Here is a 15,541-nt window from a genome sequence, read left to right as displayed (position 1 = left end):
TAGTTGGGAATTCTTTGCCCTTATCTGTTTGCTGTGACATTTAGTGGTGGTTGTTTTCAAAGCAGGCAAACGTGTGTGCGAGTGAGATGAATACATGTTGCGTATTGTTTATACAGCGCTTGTTAGAAGCCTACATTAGCTCTCAAACTGTTGCGTACGGTTGGTTTAACCAGCTGTGCGTAAATAAATGTTTGGCATATAAAACATTCAATATTATTTTACTATTGGATATGAGGAATTTTTGTGCTGCAATTATTTTGTAGTTAATTGTAAAGCAAATGTTACAGTGTTCAGTGTAAAGTGTTCTGTTCAATTAAATTTTCTCTTGTTGGTAAATTCTCGTTATAAATGAAAACATTTCTTAACCGCTTGATAGCGTTGCCACATGGCTGAAAATAAGTTCGAATTATTTAACTTTTTATAGACAAGCGCAGAATTAGCGCTCGCTTTGTATGATTCACTGAGATATAAATGAAAAATTTTTTGGATTTCTTTTTCTTAAAATAAAAAATAATGATATTTGAACCTTGGATAAATTTAGGAAAATATACAAATAAGTGACAAAACTAAAGTATGACAGCGATTTTGTGGGAGCATTTAACAAAAAAGTCAGATTTTTCCCGAAATTGTGACCAGCCAGAATTAGTTTAATCAGTTTATATAAGCATTTCATCAGATCATATAACCGATGGGTCCTTGTTTCGAAAATTATATACAGAAAAAAATTTTAGCGATGCGATCATATGCCTCCGAGTCTCTCAAGCAATTATGAAAAATCTTGTTTCGAGAAAAACGTGTTTAAAGATGAACTGACTGAGCTTATTGAACTAAGCGGCCTTAAAAGGCTGTAACTCAGAAAATATGTGAGTTACAGATTTAAAATTGTAATATGTTATTTGTAAAGGTATGACCTAATGAACTTCTTCAACACGAGTCACCATAATCCACAAGAAAACTTGAAGTTAGAGAAACCTCGAGTTATGTAAGGAAATTTGATTTCTTTTGCCAATTCAAGAGTTCGAGTTATGGAAGTTCAACTTATACACAAAGTTATATATATTTTTTAATTAATTCTCTTGCTTTAAATTATTGGCTATGCATATTAAACAATTTTGAGTTTAATTTAAAATATATAAAATGTTGAATGAAGTGTTTCCAAGTTTGTTTACATTAGCAACAGCTGATTGTTACCAGCGATATGCTGCCAGATAATTATTATTTTTAAGCTTGCGTACCATAAAAGACAAGTCAGAAATAAAGTAATCTGGATCTGGTTATTGCAATTACCAAAATATTTCAAGGGAAACTCCTTACAAGGAAACAATTAAAATCACGCTAAGTCTACCAAAATTAATGATAGATCAAAGTTGTTTAAGTAAAATTTACCTTTATGCGAATCCACCACAAGAACTGCGACAATCCTGAAATTAAAAAAAAATTATAAATTTTAATGATTTTTTTATTACTAGACTAAATAAGATCTTTATTGAAAAGTTTAAAAAATCTACAAACGTATAACTTCAGCTTTTTTTACTCTCTTTTGTTTCAATTAAGAACTCTAACGAAAGTAATTGACGTGAGAAATGCTTTAAGTTTCGTTAGAATTCGGAAAAATTCTCTATAGTCTTATCTACATAGAGACATAGTTATAACGCCGAACAAATTAGCATCCTTTTAAGAATGAAAATCCGCCTAAGTCCAATTGGGCGAGTTTTGTATGCTGACACTGAAACAACTAGAGGAATTAAAAATGTGAAGAGCTGACAAAATTATCAAGCTGTCCTTCGGTACGCTGATGACGAAGACGAAGATTTTGAAACGATTGGAATTTAAGTGTGCTCTGCCAAATCTACAAAAATAGAGATCCCACAATATCCGCCAACTATCGTGGAATAAGCATAAGCCTCCTTAAAATCGCATATAAAGGTCTAACGAGCATATTGTGTGAAAGACTGAAGTTCACCGTCAACAAATCGATTGGATCTTATCAGTGTGGTTTTAGACCTAGAAAATCTACAAACAGATTGGATCTTATCAGTGTGGTTTTAGACTTGGAAAATCTACTATCGACCGGATTTTCACCATGCGCCAAATATTGGAAAAGACGCGTGAAAATAGCATTGACAGACATCCTCTCTTCGTCAATTTCAAAGTTGCTTTTGACAGCACGAAAAGGAGCTGCCTTTATGCCGCGAACGATGACAACATCTGATGAGTCCGCGTTACGAGTTCTCGAGAAAAAGGTTCTACAGAAGATTTATTGTCCTTTGCGCTTTGGCAACGGCGAATACCGCAGTCGATGGAACGATGAGCTGTACGGCTATGCTGGCTAGGTCATGTCGTCCGGATAGATGAAAACACTCCTGCTCTGAGAGTATTCGATGCAGTGTTGGAAAAAGATGAAGAGGAAGACCTCCACTCTGTTGGAAAAACCAGGTGGAAAAGACCTAGCTACACTTGGAATCTGCAATTGGCCCCAAACTTTGTATATATGTATACATATATACTATATATAGGAGGGCATTTGTATATTTAAAAGAATTGAAAAGTTCATTTAACCTTACATTTTTTTACTGGCCCTAATATATTTGTATTTATAAGTATATACATATGTATCAATAGATATAAGTATGTAGAAGCACTTATATTTAATATATGGAAATATATATCCACAGAATTTTAAGTAAATTTATTAAATTTTGCAATGTACTATACATACATACATATTTGGTATACATATATATTTATGTACATATGTATATGCATGTCTGCCAGTGAGGCCAGTGTACAAATTAATTAAAAATATCAGTTGTAATGCCAACACAAATTGACATCCCTTATTAAAAATAATCTGTCATTACTGTCTTGACATAACACAAGTAAATACCGCAAGCGTGACTGAAAGTAAAAACATAAATATATGCAAACATATGTACATACATATGTACATATGGGTATATGCCTTAATTCATTTAATATTGCCTAGCGGCGGACAGCTGAGAGTAAAATTAAAGCAGTCGGCAAAGTAAGTAAAATGTAGAGAAATTGAATATGTACGGGTATTTACACATAACTGTGGAGAGCAGAAACCTGATGTAAAAAAAAGACAAACAAAAAAATATAAAAAAGGTAACGAAGGCAAGTAACGCCACTTGCGCATGCTCAGCATTTGGCTGCATATACCTATCTACCTTAATATATTTCAATTCCACTATACCTACATACATATACCTTTGGTCTTCTACGCTCCAAGGCAATAAGTGACGCGGTAGGCATAAGCAAACAAAATGCTAACGAAACGTAAAGAATGTAGCATTTGGGAATTATTCTCAACTTAAGCGCTTTGTTTTCACGTGCTCACATAATCAATTACAAAATCTCATCGGTTCTTTATTTGAAACGTTAGATTGGTTCATGACATTTACTTTTTGAAGATAATTTCATTTTTAAATGTTGACCGCGGCTGCGTCTTAGGTGGTCCATTCGGAAAGTCCAATTTTGGGCAGCTTTTTCGAGCATTTCGGCCGGAATAGCCCGAATTTCTTCGGAAATGTTGTCTTCCAAAGCTGGAATAGTTGCTGGCTTATTTCTGTAGACTTTAGACTTGACGTAGCCCCACAAAAAATAGTCTAAAGGCGTTAAATCGCATGATCTTGGTGGCCAACTTACGGGTCCATTTCTTGAGATGAATTGTTTCTCGAAGTTTTCCCTCAAAATGGCCATAGAATCGCGAGCTGTGTGGCATGTAGCGCCATCTTGTTGAAAGCCACATGTCAACCAAGTTCAGTTCTTCCATTTTTGGCAACAAAAGTTTGTTAGCATCGAACGATAGCGATCGCCATTCACCGTAACGTTGCGTCCAACAGCATCTTTGAAAAAATACGGTCCAATGATTCCACCAGCGTACAAACCACACCAAACAGTGCATTTTCGGGATGCATGGGCAGTTCTTGAACGGCTTCTGGTTGCTCTTCACCCCAAATGCGGCAATTTTGCTTATTTACGTAGCCATTCAACCAGAAATGAGCCTCATCGCTGAACAAAATTTGTCGATCAAAATATTCCGATAGCACAGAAAAAGTTTACTTCATGGACTTTCGAATGGACCACCTAAAGACCGCAGCCACGGTCGTTTTAAATGAAATTATCTTCAAAAAGTAAATGTCATGTTTTTTTTTTTTTTAAAAGTTAAATTATGGTGGTAATATCAGAAAGCCGAAATAAATTATAATGGAAAATTATATTTTTTAATAAAATTAAAAAGTGTAAGTAAAGGAAAATAAATTTTTGACGAGAATTTCTACTGTTTTAAGAGATTTTTTTTCTTTACTTTACTTGAGGTTAAAGATCCCGTACTGCGAGCGGGTGTCGGTCTTAAAACAACCGGCTCGCTACATAAGTGTTTGTAAAACTCTGTACTACTCGCCTAGCGAGGTTGTTCGCTGGGTTTGGGATCCGCCGCGTAGAAACCAAACCCAATAAAAAAGAACCAAAACAACCTCCGGTAAAAGATCCCACTTTTGATGACGACCACTGCAAATGTAATCAGGACTAGGCATGCATCTGGAATGTCCGCTCCCTAAATTGTGAAGATGTTCATGCTCAGCTGGTTAATATCGTCGTAAAGATAAAGGCTGACATCACCGCTGCCCAAGGAAAAACAAATGGAAGGTACGACGTCGAGAAGCTACTATCACAATCGACAGCGAAACGTTTTATACTCGACTTGCATTCCTGCTCTCTGATAGTATTCATCGGCAACTCGGTAGAACGGAACTGTGCGACGGCCTTTCAAGTACCTTACGTACACCTTCGAAGTCATTGGTTTTCGTAAAGGGCGAAAAAAACAGCTGGTACGGTATAGACTGTGGTGTCGCAGTGGTAGGAGACTTCTTACTTCGCAATACTGCGGCGACCACAAGACGTGCCGGGTGGGATAGATACGGAGAGTTGAAAAGGGAAACACATATGCAGACAAGAAAAGACACAGAGGTAATGGTCGAAACTTTTACGAAAAGATACGGCGACCCACGGAAGGCCCGGAGCTTACTCTTGTAAAACCCAAAGTGGTGATCTAGTGGCTAATGTTCACACCATACTGAAGTTATGGAGGAAGCACATCTCCAGCCTGCTGAACAGCAGTGAAAGTGTAACAACTTGAGATGACGAACCCAATTCCCCAATCGATGACGATGCAGTAGATGGTCCGTTGGCCCACTATGTTGAGGTTCGAATTGTGAACTCGATTAACGAGTAATAAATATTAAACTGTTTCAACTAGTGTTCGAACTCAAGAGTGAGTTACAAGGTAAAAAATTTGTCGAAAAAATCGTCACAATATATGTTTTTAAGTTTTCTAATTTTTTTCAGTGCCCTTGTTGACTAAACTTTGCGGCTATTAGTGAATTTGTCAAACTTTGTAGCCTCATGGAATTGCAATTTATAGATAAGAAGAGGAAATAATGTTTAGAATTTAATTTTCTAAAGATTTTTAGAGATTCTAGAAACATTATAATGTCAATTCTAAAAGAGGTTATCAATATTTGAATGATAAGTTAAAAAAACAGTACGATATTTAGTTAATACTAATTTCTAACAAAATTCCTGCAAGTACCTATTGGGTCTATAACTGCATTTGAGCGGCTTGCCAGGAGATTTCATTCATCAACTATTTCGAACATATTCCGTTGGATAGATATTGTCCTTGTGCGTCTTTTTCAATGGTATAAGTAATTCATTTGAAGCATAAACAACAAGTATTTTGTTCACTCAAATATCTCGAACTTTGAGCCTAAAAAAAGTGTTTTTACAAACCCCATCTGAAAGCCATCGTATTTTGGTGAAAGTTTATGGTTGACATGCCCTTGTTGAGCGAGCATGCCAAAAGTAACGATTTAAGTGTGGTGATTTGGGTTCAGAAGACGAAGATGTTTAAAGTTAACGAAATGGAGGCATTACTGATAAATATTGTTGGCAAACACAAAAAAAAAGTCGCAGAATCTTTGCGAGCAGCGCAAGTAGCCATTTGAAAGCATTTAAAAGCAGGCGGATGAAATTGAGTATTAGTCAAGTCATTTAAACTTAAATTAGGTAAGAATCTCGGAATCCGATATACCTACCATATGTAGGTTTTGGGACAACTTTAGGGTGTCAATATACAAGTATTTACAGACATATAAATGGGTATATCGAATTCCGAGGTGAACTTACTATAATGACTGAACTATATCATATGAATGAAAGAACAGAGACATTGAAAGACGATTTTGCATATCAGAAGTGCTACTTGAACAATACGAAATGAAGTAATTTGAAGTAATTGCAATATATCAGAAACCTGGCCAACTAGCCACAATAACGACACAGCCGAATATCCATAACGCCAGGGTAATGCTTTGTGTTGGGTCAGAAGGGCACGCTGTGCTATGATCTTCTTCAAATCGCAACAACTGATTGCTGAAAAATGCCTGGAATTTGCGACTAGAGTTGAGACAATAATTTCCCATCATGAGAACGCTTTTTAGTTCATCCACCTTATAGCCCCGACCTTTCCTCTTTTGATTACCATATGAACTTTTGGGAAAGAATACACGAATTGCCAGAAAGAAGAGAAAATGTAGCTACAGATGGGCAATACTTTGCACAATACCACTGTGCATTTTTTTTCTTAAAACAAAGATCACATTTAAAAAAGCACCACAGGCATTTAGTTTGTGTACTTATTTATATGGTATGCTATCGTTCAATTCAGGGATTGTTACAAAGCAAAGGAAAAGAGACCCAGCAGCAGTGCTCATTAAAGGGTTAAAAACAAGTACAAACATCACAGTGATGGAAAATTATGAATTAAATATGTAATATGGTTGTTAATTGCCGGTAAGCGGTACATGTTACATACTCATACAGTATATAAACTTAAATATACATACATATGTATAAGTATATGTACCTTACAATTTATGTTGCTTTCACTTTCGTTGCTAGTTTCTCGATCAAACGGCGTGTTAAATCTTTCAATTAAATTACTCCTATTTTTTCTAATAAACAAATTTTAATTTAATTTAATTTAAATTAATTGAATTAAATCGAAAACGAAGAAAAAATATATGTATACTTTTTGTTTAATTGGTGTTTTTTCAATATTTAATCCTACAAATATTTCATATGCACTTCATATATATTGTACCTAGGGCCATACATACAAACACCACCCGTCAACTGAGCATATAGTATCATCCTTTGTTAACTTATCGCTTAATCGTAATTGCTTGCTGCCCACAGTTGTGGCCATAAGTAGACCTAAATATTCGCGTTTCAACATTTTTTCTCAGCAGTTGACATGTGAAAACTGTTTTATTTTACATTTGACTGTAAAATGTCGCGCCAATTGACAGCATACAACCGCAAAACAATTACGTCTAAATGACATACCTTTTCGGAGATTAAGTCCGGCTTGTAATTTGAAATTGCACTTATAAAAAAGGGTTGTGAACTTATAAACGGTGATTCTTTAGAGGTATATAATTTTTATAGTAGTATTGTTGTCTAACCAGCTGTCAAAGTAATGACATGAGTTTGACATTTATGTTCTCTATACTTTTTAAATTAAATTATTAGGCAAAGTTTCACACCCAAGGAACGTTCTAAAATTCTTAAAATAGTCTTTCTAAATGTTGGCAATACTTAAATCGTTTTTCGAAAACTCGTTTGAAATATACTAAACTTGTTCATCTTCGCTAATTACGCATATATTTGAGCTAGAAACCTCTATTCGGTGTGTTTTTGATAAGATGAGACTACCTTTTCTGGAAAATCAGCTGGAAATTGCAGCGACAGGTGCAAAATTGAATAGCCGTAGGTGGATATACACCTGAAATTTTGCTTAAACTCTAAATGTTATACAATTTTTTGCCACAACTCTACATATCTTTTTTTGAATTTTTGAACTAGAAAGCCGAAAATGTTGACCATTTCAAAACTTTTTTTATGCGATATTTAAAAAAAAAAATTTAGATCTCTAAAAAAAACCCTATATCTTCAAAATACTGAAAAAATATATAAATCGCCAGTTTTTTAGCAGAATATTCATTAAATAATTAAAGTAAAATTTGAAAACCATTCTATACTTCTGCAAAAACACCCTGTACTTACCAAAAAAAATAAAATATACACTAAACCGCCAGATACATTTGATCGGTTTATCTATTAAGTTATTAAAAATAAATTATGCAAGCAAAGTTTTTTACTCCCAAAAAGCACCCTCTACTTAAAAAAAAACAAAAAATAAAATATACCAAACCGCCGAATTTTTATCAGATTATTCATTAAACAATTCAAACCAAATTTAAAAAAAAATTTCTATACCTCTTAAAACACACCCTATAATTTCATAAAAAATAATTCCGAAATAAAAAACCGTCAGATTACCAAATTATTAACCATTAAACAATTTAAATTAATTTTGGAAAAAAGCTCTATACCTCTCAAACACCCTGTACTTTCAAAAAAAAAAGAAAAAAAATATTCAAATCGTTGTTTTCTGATCAGATTATCCATTAAATAATTAAAAATAAATTTTGGAAAAAAGTTCATTACCCTCCTAAAAAGCACCCTATACTTGTATAAGAATGGAAAATATATACCAAATCGCCAGATTTTTATCAGGTCATCAATAAAACTATTTAAAAACAAATTTTGAAAAAAATCCTATACCCCTCAAAAAACACCCTATACTTTCAAAATAAGGAAGAAATATACAAACCGCCAGATTTTTATCAGATTATCCATGACACTATACAAGACAAGTTTTGAAAAAAATCCTATACCCCTCAAAAAACACCCTATACTTTCAACATAAAGAAAAAATTTACAAACCGCCAGATTTTTATCAGATTATCCATTAAACAATTAAAAATAAATTTGCGTCGTTTTTGTGACAATTGTGTTCGTTTGTGCAAAAGGAATCTGTATGCAAGTATGTACGTATGTACATAATTACATACATATGAATGTATGCACGTATGTCCTGCTTATATGTAGTTAGTATATATCGTGCAACCACTCATCAGATAAGTACTTATTTGTTGTTAATAAATTTCAAGTGGTAGCGCAAGTTAATATCTCATATAAATATACAAACATATGAATGCATATGCAATGCGTACACACATATATACATAAATATATACCATATAAATATCTTTTTTAACGCTGACAAATTGCTTTTAATTGTTTCTGTCAGCTTGTGTGTGTATGTGTTGTGCAAACGCTTGCTTTTGGTTATTTTATGTAATTGTTGTTAATTTATTTGTGAATATGATAAATGCAATGTGCATAAATAAATTTTCACTGATTTGTATGATAACAAGCAGCCACCCAGTAGGAAATGCGCCACACTAGGGATTATTGCATTTGCAGTCAAAGCATGGACTATGGTCAAATGAAGCAATTTTTAAACGTTTTTGTGGTGGTAAAAAATAGTAAGACTTTGTTCATAATTCTTAAATTCTTAATTTATTCTTCAAAGTCTCTGTCGTTTTCTTCAAAGTAATTCCCCTTGGCTCCAAAACACTTGTTTCAACGATTTTTCCAGTCCTCGAAACACTTTTCATAAGCACTTTTTGGGATGGCCTTCAGTTTCTTCGATTTTTGTTTTTCTCTTCGATCGACTGAAAACGGATTCCACATAGCGGCAATTTCAGTTTGAGGAACAAAAAAATCGTCTGTCCTTCCGGAATAAATGCTTTTTTGGAACGAGTCTAGCAAGAACGCGTTTCACACCCAAAATATCTACCAAAACCATTCGAGCGGACTCGCGAGAGATGTCGAGATCTCTTGTCATCTCTCTAACAGTTGTCTGATGATTTTCAAACACCTTATCCTCATAATAAAAAGATTTCTTTCTTTAATTCAAATATTTGCTGAATCTTAATTTATTTCTCATTCCCAATTTCAATATTAATCTCTATTTCCACCTCAATCTAAATTTATAACTGTTTCTAAAACCAGTCGTTTTGAACATCTTTCTCAATATCAATGTCTATTTCTGTTTTAATATCAATTTCAATCTAATTTTTTATAAGCAATCTCAATCTCAATTTTAATCTGAATTTCAATATCAATTCCAATCCGAATGACTGCATATAAATTTAGTCGATCCGAATATCATTCTCAATCTCAATCTTAAATGCAATTTCATTTGCATTCTCAATATTAATCGGAATCTCAATCTCAATTGTTATTTCATATTCTTGCCCAATCTATGTAAATCACAATCTCAATCTCACTCTCAATCTGAATTTCAATATCAATCTCAGCCTAAATTTTAATATCGGTCTCAATCCACTATTCATTCTTAATCTAAATCTCAATTGCATTCGCAGTCGCAATCTCAATCTTAATCTTATATTCATTCCTAATCTCAATCTCAATTTCAGTCCCAATCTAAATCTTAATCTCATATTCATTCTTAATCTCAATCTCAAACTTTGGTATATCTCAATCTTAATCAATCTAAATCCCAATTTAAGATCCATTTTCAATCAAATCAATAATCAAATCAATATCTCAAACTTAATTTCATTCGCAATATCAATCTCAAGCGCTATTTCAATTTGAATGGCAATCTCAATTTCATTTTCAATCTCAATCCTTATCTCAAAATTTTATTCGCAATTTCAATACCTTCGGCAATCCCCATCTAAATATCTATTCTCACTTCAATGTCAATATCTCTCTATTTCTATATCAATCGCAGTTTTATACGAAAACTCAATCTTAATTGCTTTCGCAATCTCCAACTCAATACAAATTTCATTTTCTACATGTAAATCTCAATCGCTACAGCTACTTGTACATAATAATATGTGACCTGGTCTACGAAAAGGGGGCTAACGTGCGAAAACTAGTTTTCTGGGAAAAGCTGTTAAAAATAATCGTCAGTCTCTCGTTATCTCATTAATTGTTCTCCTTTTTTTGACACCTAAGCCCCCTCTTGGTAGACCAGGTCACATAAGTATATCTAGTCTAGTGTACTATATATTTCCCTAAGTCTGAAAACAGTTCTTGTTCCCATTTTGTTGACAACTCCGGTACAATTTCTGTAATGAGCTGAATAATAAACTCTACAATTATTGTGGATTCAATATTGTAATTGGATGCTATAGCCTGGAATATCAGGTTTCAATACCAGCTTAGGTTTTTAATTGTAAATTGCTTTAATTATTACTTTTCTGGCTCCCAACTGATTTGAAACTTTAGATTTAAGCGGTTTTATCAAAGGAAGAGAGACATTTCTTCAAAGTTTTGTTCAGTTTAACTTTAGTTTAGTACCATTCTAGGGGGTGTGAAATTATTTTATTTCGTTTGTATTATTTAAAATTATGTCTTATCTTTTCAGTCAACAATTTAACTATGGTAACTAACTAAGGTAACTATACTCCACCTTGGACGTCGAAGGTATAGAAAGTTGAGTTACTTGTAATTTAAGTCCACTAATCTCTGAAGAAGGACACAACAGCCTCGGATGACACGCCAATAAAGAAGAAGAGGAATCTCTGAAGAACACAAGCTGATAATGATTCAATGTATATACATATGTATGTACCAACTTAACTGTATCTACATTCCAATGTGTTTGTCACATTTTCTGCCATTTTGTTGACATATAATTTGAATCAGTTAAGCAAATATTTGTGTTTTTGTTTTCGGCATAAGCTGATTGTAAATTTTGAGTATTAAACTTTTCGTGCAAATATTTACTACACAAAGTACGAACGGCTTGTGGCAATATCACTACACACATATGTATGTACTATATGTACATAAATAAACAAATATCAATATAAATAAATAAGTATATAATCCGCTCATTGCGGTTTTCAAGTTGTTTCAGAGTGCTTAGCTCTCGTGAATATTTATTTATATACGTACATATGTATGTATGTATGCAGGTTGATTAAGTTTATTTTATTGAAATTTTCGGTTTAATAATAATTTATGATTTAATTGAGCACTTTAAAAAATTGAAATTTTAAAGTCAGGTGATTTAATTGGTGGAGATAGAAAAAGTGCAACAAACTGAGTAAAATGGTTTTTGGAATTTTTTATTGACAATACTTCGGTTGTGACTAAAATGCACTGTCAAATGCTTTCTTTCCGTTGCTTGCGAGTAAAATAATATTTTTGAATAAAATCCCCATGTGATCAAAAATTAGATATACTGGCTGGTTTGAATTAATAATAATAAGTTCCTTTTGCAAAAAAAGTTAAGAATACTTGAACAAGAAGTTGATTCGGAGCTTGTTAGAAAGTCGACAAATCAATATATTGGCTGAGAGGTAATTCAATGAAAAAATCAGTTTGTGGTCTATTTAATACGAGTATGAGTTCTTCTGGAATGGACCTTAATTGGGAAGGTGCCGCTACTCCGCTGGTTGATGTCCACGTAAGAGTAAAGGCTGACATCACTGCCGTACGCCGTTCTTTAACATATCGCTGATTTGCGCCCACGCCCCGGCGGAAGAAATAGACGATGTAACCAAAGATGTCTTCTATGAGCACTTGGAGCGCAACCATGAGAACTGCCCTCATACATGATGTCGAAAGCGTGCTTGCCGACTTTAACGCCATGGTGCATAAAGAAGGTACCTTTGTAAGAAAATTCCCAAATGGTTTGAAGATGATCAAAAATATCAGCTGGTCTTATGGAAGTGAGTACGAAGAGCTTGACAAGATGACTGACAGGGGTTATGCCTGAAAATTCTACGAAAAGATGCAGCGACTAACAAAAGGTTTCAAGACCGGTGCATACTCTTGTAGAACCCACAGAGGTGATCTAGTGACTGTTGTCCAGAGCATATTGAAATTATGGAGGGAACACTTCTCCAACCTTCCGAATGGCAGTCAAAACATAACACCAGGAGATGGTGAACCCGATTCCCGAATTGATGACGATGGAGCGGACGTTCCATTGTCCGACCATGAAGAAGTTCGAAAAGCAATTACCCGTCTGAAGAACCACAAAGTGGCGGGACCGATGGACTTCCGTCCTAGTTATTCAAATATGGCGGCGAAGAATTGATACGAAGTATGCATCAGCTTCTTTGTAAAATATGCTGGGACGAAAGCATGACCGGGAAATTTCATTTAAGTGTGCTCTACCCATTCCACAAAACTGATTGGACTTTCTCAATGTGACTTCAAGCCTAGGAAAACAACAACTGACCAGATATTCACCATGCGCCAAAAAGACCCATGAAAAGAGGATCGACACACATCACCTCCTTGTCGATTTCGAAGCTGCTTTTGACAGCACGAACAGGAGCTTCGTTTATGCCGCTATATCTAAATTTGGTATCCACATAAAAATAATACGGCTGTGTAAAATGACGTTGAGCAACACTAAAAGCTCCATTAGATCGGGAAGAACATCTCCGAACCCTTCGACACCAAACAAGATTTCAAATAAGCCCATGTGCGACTTTCAAACTCTTAATCTAAAATAATTCAACTTTCAGATTGGAATAGAGAAGATACAATCTTCTAAAATAGTGTACAACTTATCAGTGTTGACAGCCATAACTTCGAAGTCGTATATAATTTTGTCTATCTTGGCTCCAGAATTAATGCCAACAACAACGTCAGCTTCGAAATCCAACGCAAAATAACTATTGCCAACAGGTGATACTCCGGACGGAGTAGGCAATTGAGAAGTAAAGTCCTCTCTCGACGAACAAAATCGAAACTTTACAAGTCACCCATCATCCCCGTCCTGCTATAAGGTGCAGAGGCATGAACGATGAAGGTTCTACAAAAGATTTATGGTCCTTTGTGCATTGGCAATGGCGAATACATCAGTCGATGGAACGATGAGCTGTACGAGATATACGACGTCATTGACGTATGTATGTATGTACATAGTTCAGGGAATTAAGAGACAGCGGCTTTGATGAGTAAGTCATGTCGTCCGAATGAATGAGCATACTCCTGTTCCGAGAGTATTCAAGGCAGTAGCCATTGAGGGAAGCAGAAAAAGAGGAAAACCTCATCTCCATATGAAAGACCAGGAGGAGAAGGACATGGCTATACTTGGAACCTCCAATTTGCGCCAAACAGCGAAAAGCAAGCACGACGCGCTGTTGTTACATATACATTTTAATGCATACATTGAAATTTTCTATAAATAAGCTATACGTTATATTATACATACTTTCCTCAACTATAAAGCTTGCAACATACACACATAATTGACTGTATTCGTATGTTAAGTGCAACTTTTGTGAGCTCACGCCAAATACACGGCCTTACATGTTCCACTAATATCCATAACACCGATACCTGCATGCATTTTGCATAAATGAAAGTTAAACGCACACATACACATGCCAATGTATGCAGGAATGTTACACATTATTCCAAATTTCAATGCTTTATGGCAAGCGAGCTACAGCAGTTGCTGAAGGCATCTCATAGTATATTCGCATGCAGGTATACAAATACAAAAACATAAATTTGTATATGTATGTATGTAAGTATGTGCTGAAGTAAGCGCCCTACTCTACATAATGGGCACATATTTTACCACCAACTCTTTATGAGCATATTTATCAACTTGCCGATTATTATGCTTTTGCTGACGCGCGGCAAGGTGTTGCATGGGCAAATGTCGATGTCAGGCAAGCAGGCAGTTGCTGCAAATATTTTACGTTAAAAAGGTAAAAATTTGCAAATATTTCAGTTAACGACTACTTAGTGTTGGTGAAATTTTGTACAGCGACATTTTAATATGTGTATAGTAAATGAATTAAAAACATGTCGAGGGTGTTGCGCCTGAGTGACAAACAGCTGCATGGCATGCTATGCGAAAATAACAACAAATACGATTACATACTTGCATAAATATTTGAAAATATACATATAAATATGGCTGTACATCTTTGCAATTATTTTGCGAATTTACTTTATAGGAGTTATATGCAACATAAAGGTAGAGGTGTGAATGGCTGTGTAGTTTTTAATCAATGTGTACTAAAGTACTAGACTAGCAGGAAAATTATTTTAAAAGCCCTGGAATCTATATATGGACTATGTATTTGGTTCCTAAAACCAACTTCTTTTTAGCAGACTGCTTTCTTCGAAAAGTGGAATCTCTGCGAGATATTTACATCTCCACTCCCGCAACTTGGAAATAAAACGTAAATTATTTTATTATTCAATAATATTTATTTCGTCGGCTTCAAAGTAATCCCCATAAAATTTATTACACTTATGCTAACAAATTTTCCAAAACTCAAAAACCTTCTCATAAGCACTTTTGAGATGGCCTTCAGCTCCATCAGAAATGTTTTTTGTTTTATCTCTACGATTGACTGAAAGCGGGTTCCACGGAGCGGCAATTCCAGTTTGGGGAAAAAGAAAAATCACGCGGAGCCAAATTTGATGATTAATTTCAAGGATCGTATCCTTCACTTTTGCATCAGTTGAAGGTCGTTCAGAACGAGGCATTTCTTCAACGATTTCTCGACTGTCTTTAAAAGCTTTG

The 15,541-nt window shown here is 34.6% G+C and overlaps 1 protein-coding gene across 2 annotated transcripts in view; it reads right to left on the bottom strand.

Moving 5' to 3' along the window:
• LOC120769706 (tyrosine-protein phosphatase Lar) overlaps positions 1-15,541 on the bottom strand; it is a 940,463-nt gene that overhangs the window by 805,632 nt on the left and 119,290 nt on the right. For both annotated transcript variants that reach the window (XM_040096840.1, XM_040096841.1), the window contains exon 2: positions 1,387-1,421. The gene's annotated coding sequence lies outside the window, so the exon portion shown is untranslated. The remainder of the gene's footprint in view (positions 1-1,386; positions 1,422-15,541) is intronic.

Source organism: Bactrocera tryoni, chromosome 2 (genome assembly GCF_016617805.1).
Source record: "Bactrocera tryoni isolate S06 chromosome 2, CSIRO_BtryS06_freeze2, whole genome shotgun sequence".
NCBI classification, from domain to species: domain Eukaryota; kingdom Metazoa; phylum Arthropoda; class Insecta; order Diptera; family Tephritidae; genus Bactrocera; species Bactrocera tryoni.
The sequence above is the reverse complement of the archived record's forward strand: the minus strand, read 5'-3'. Positions and strand labels throughout refer to the sequence as shown.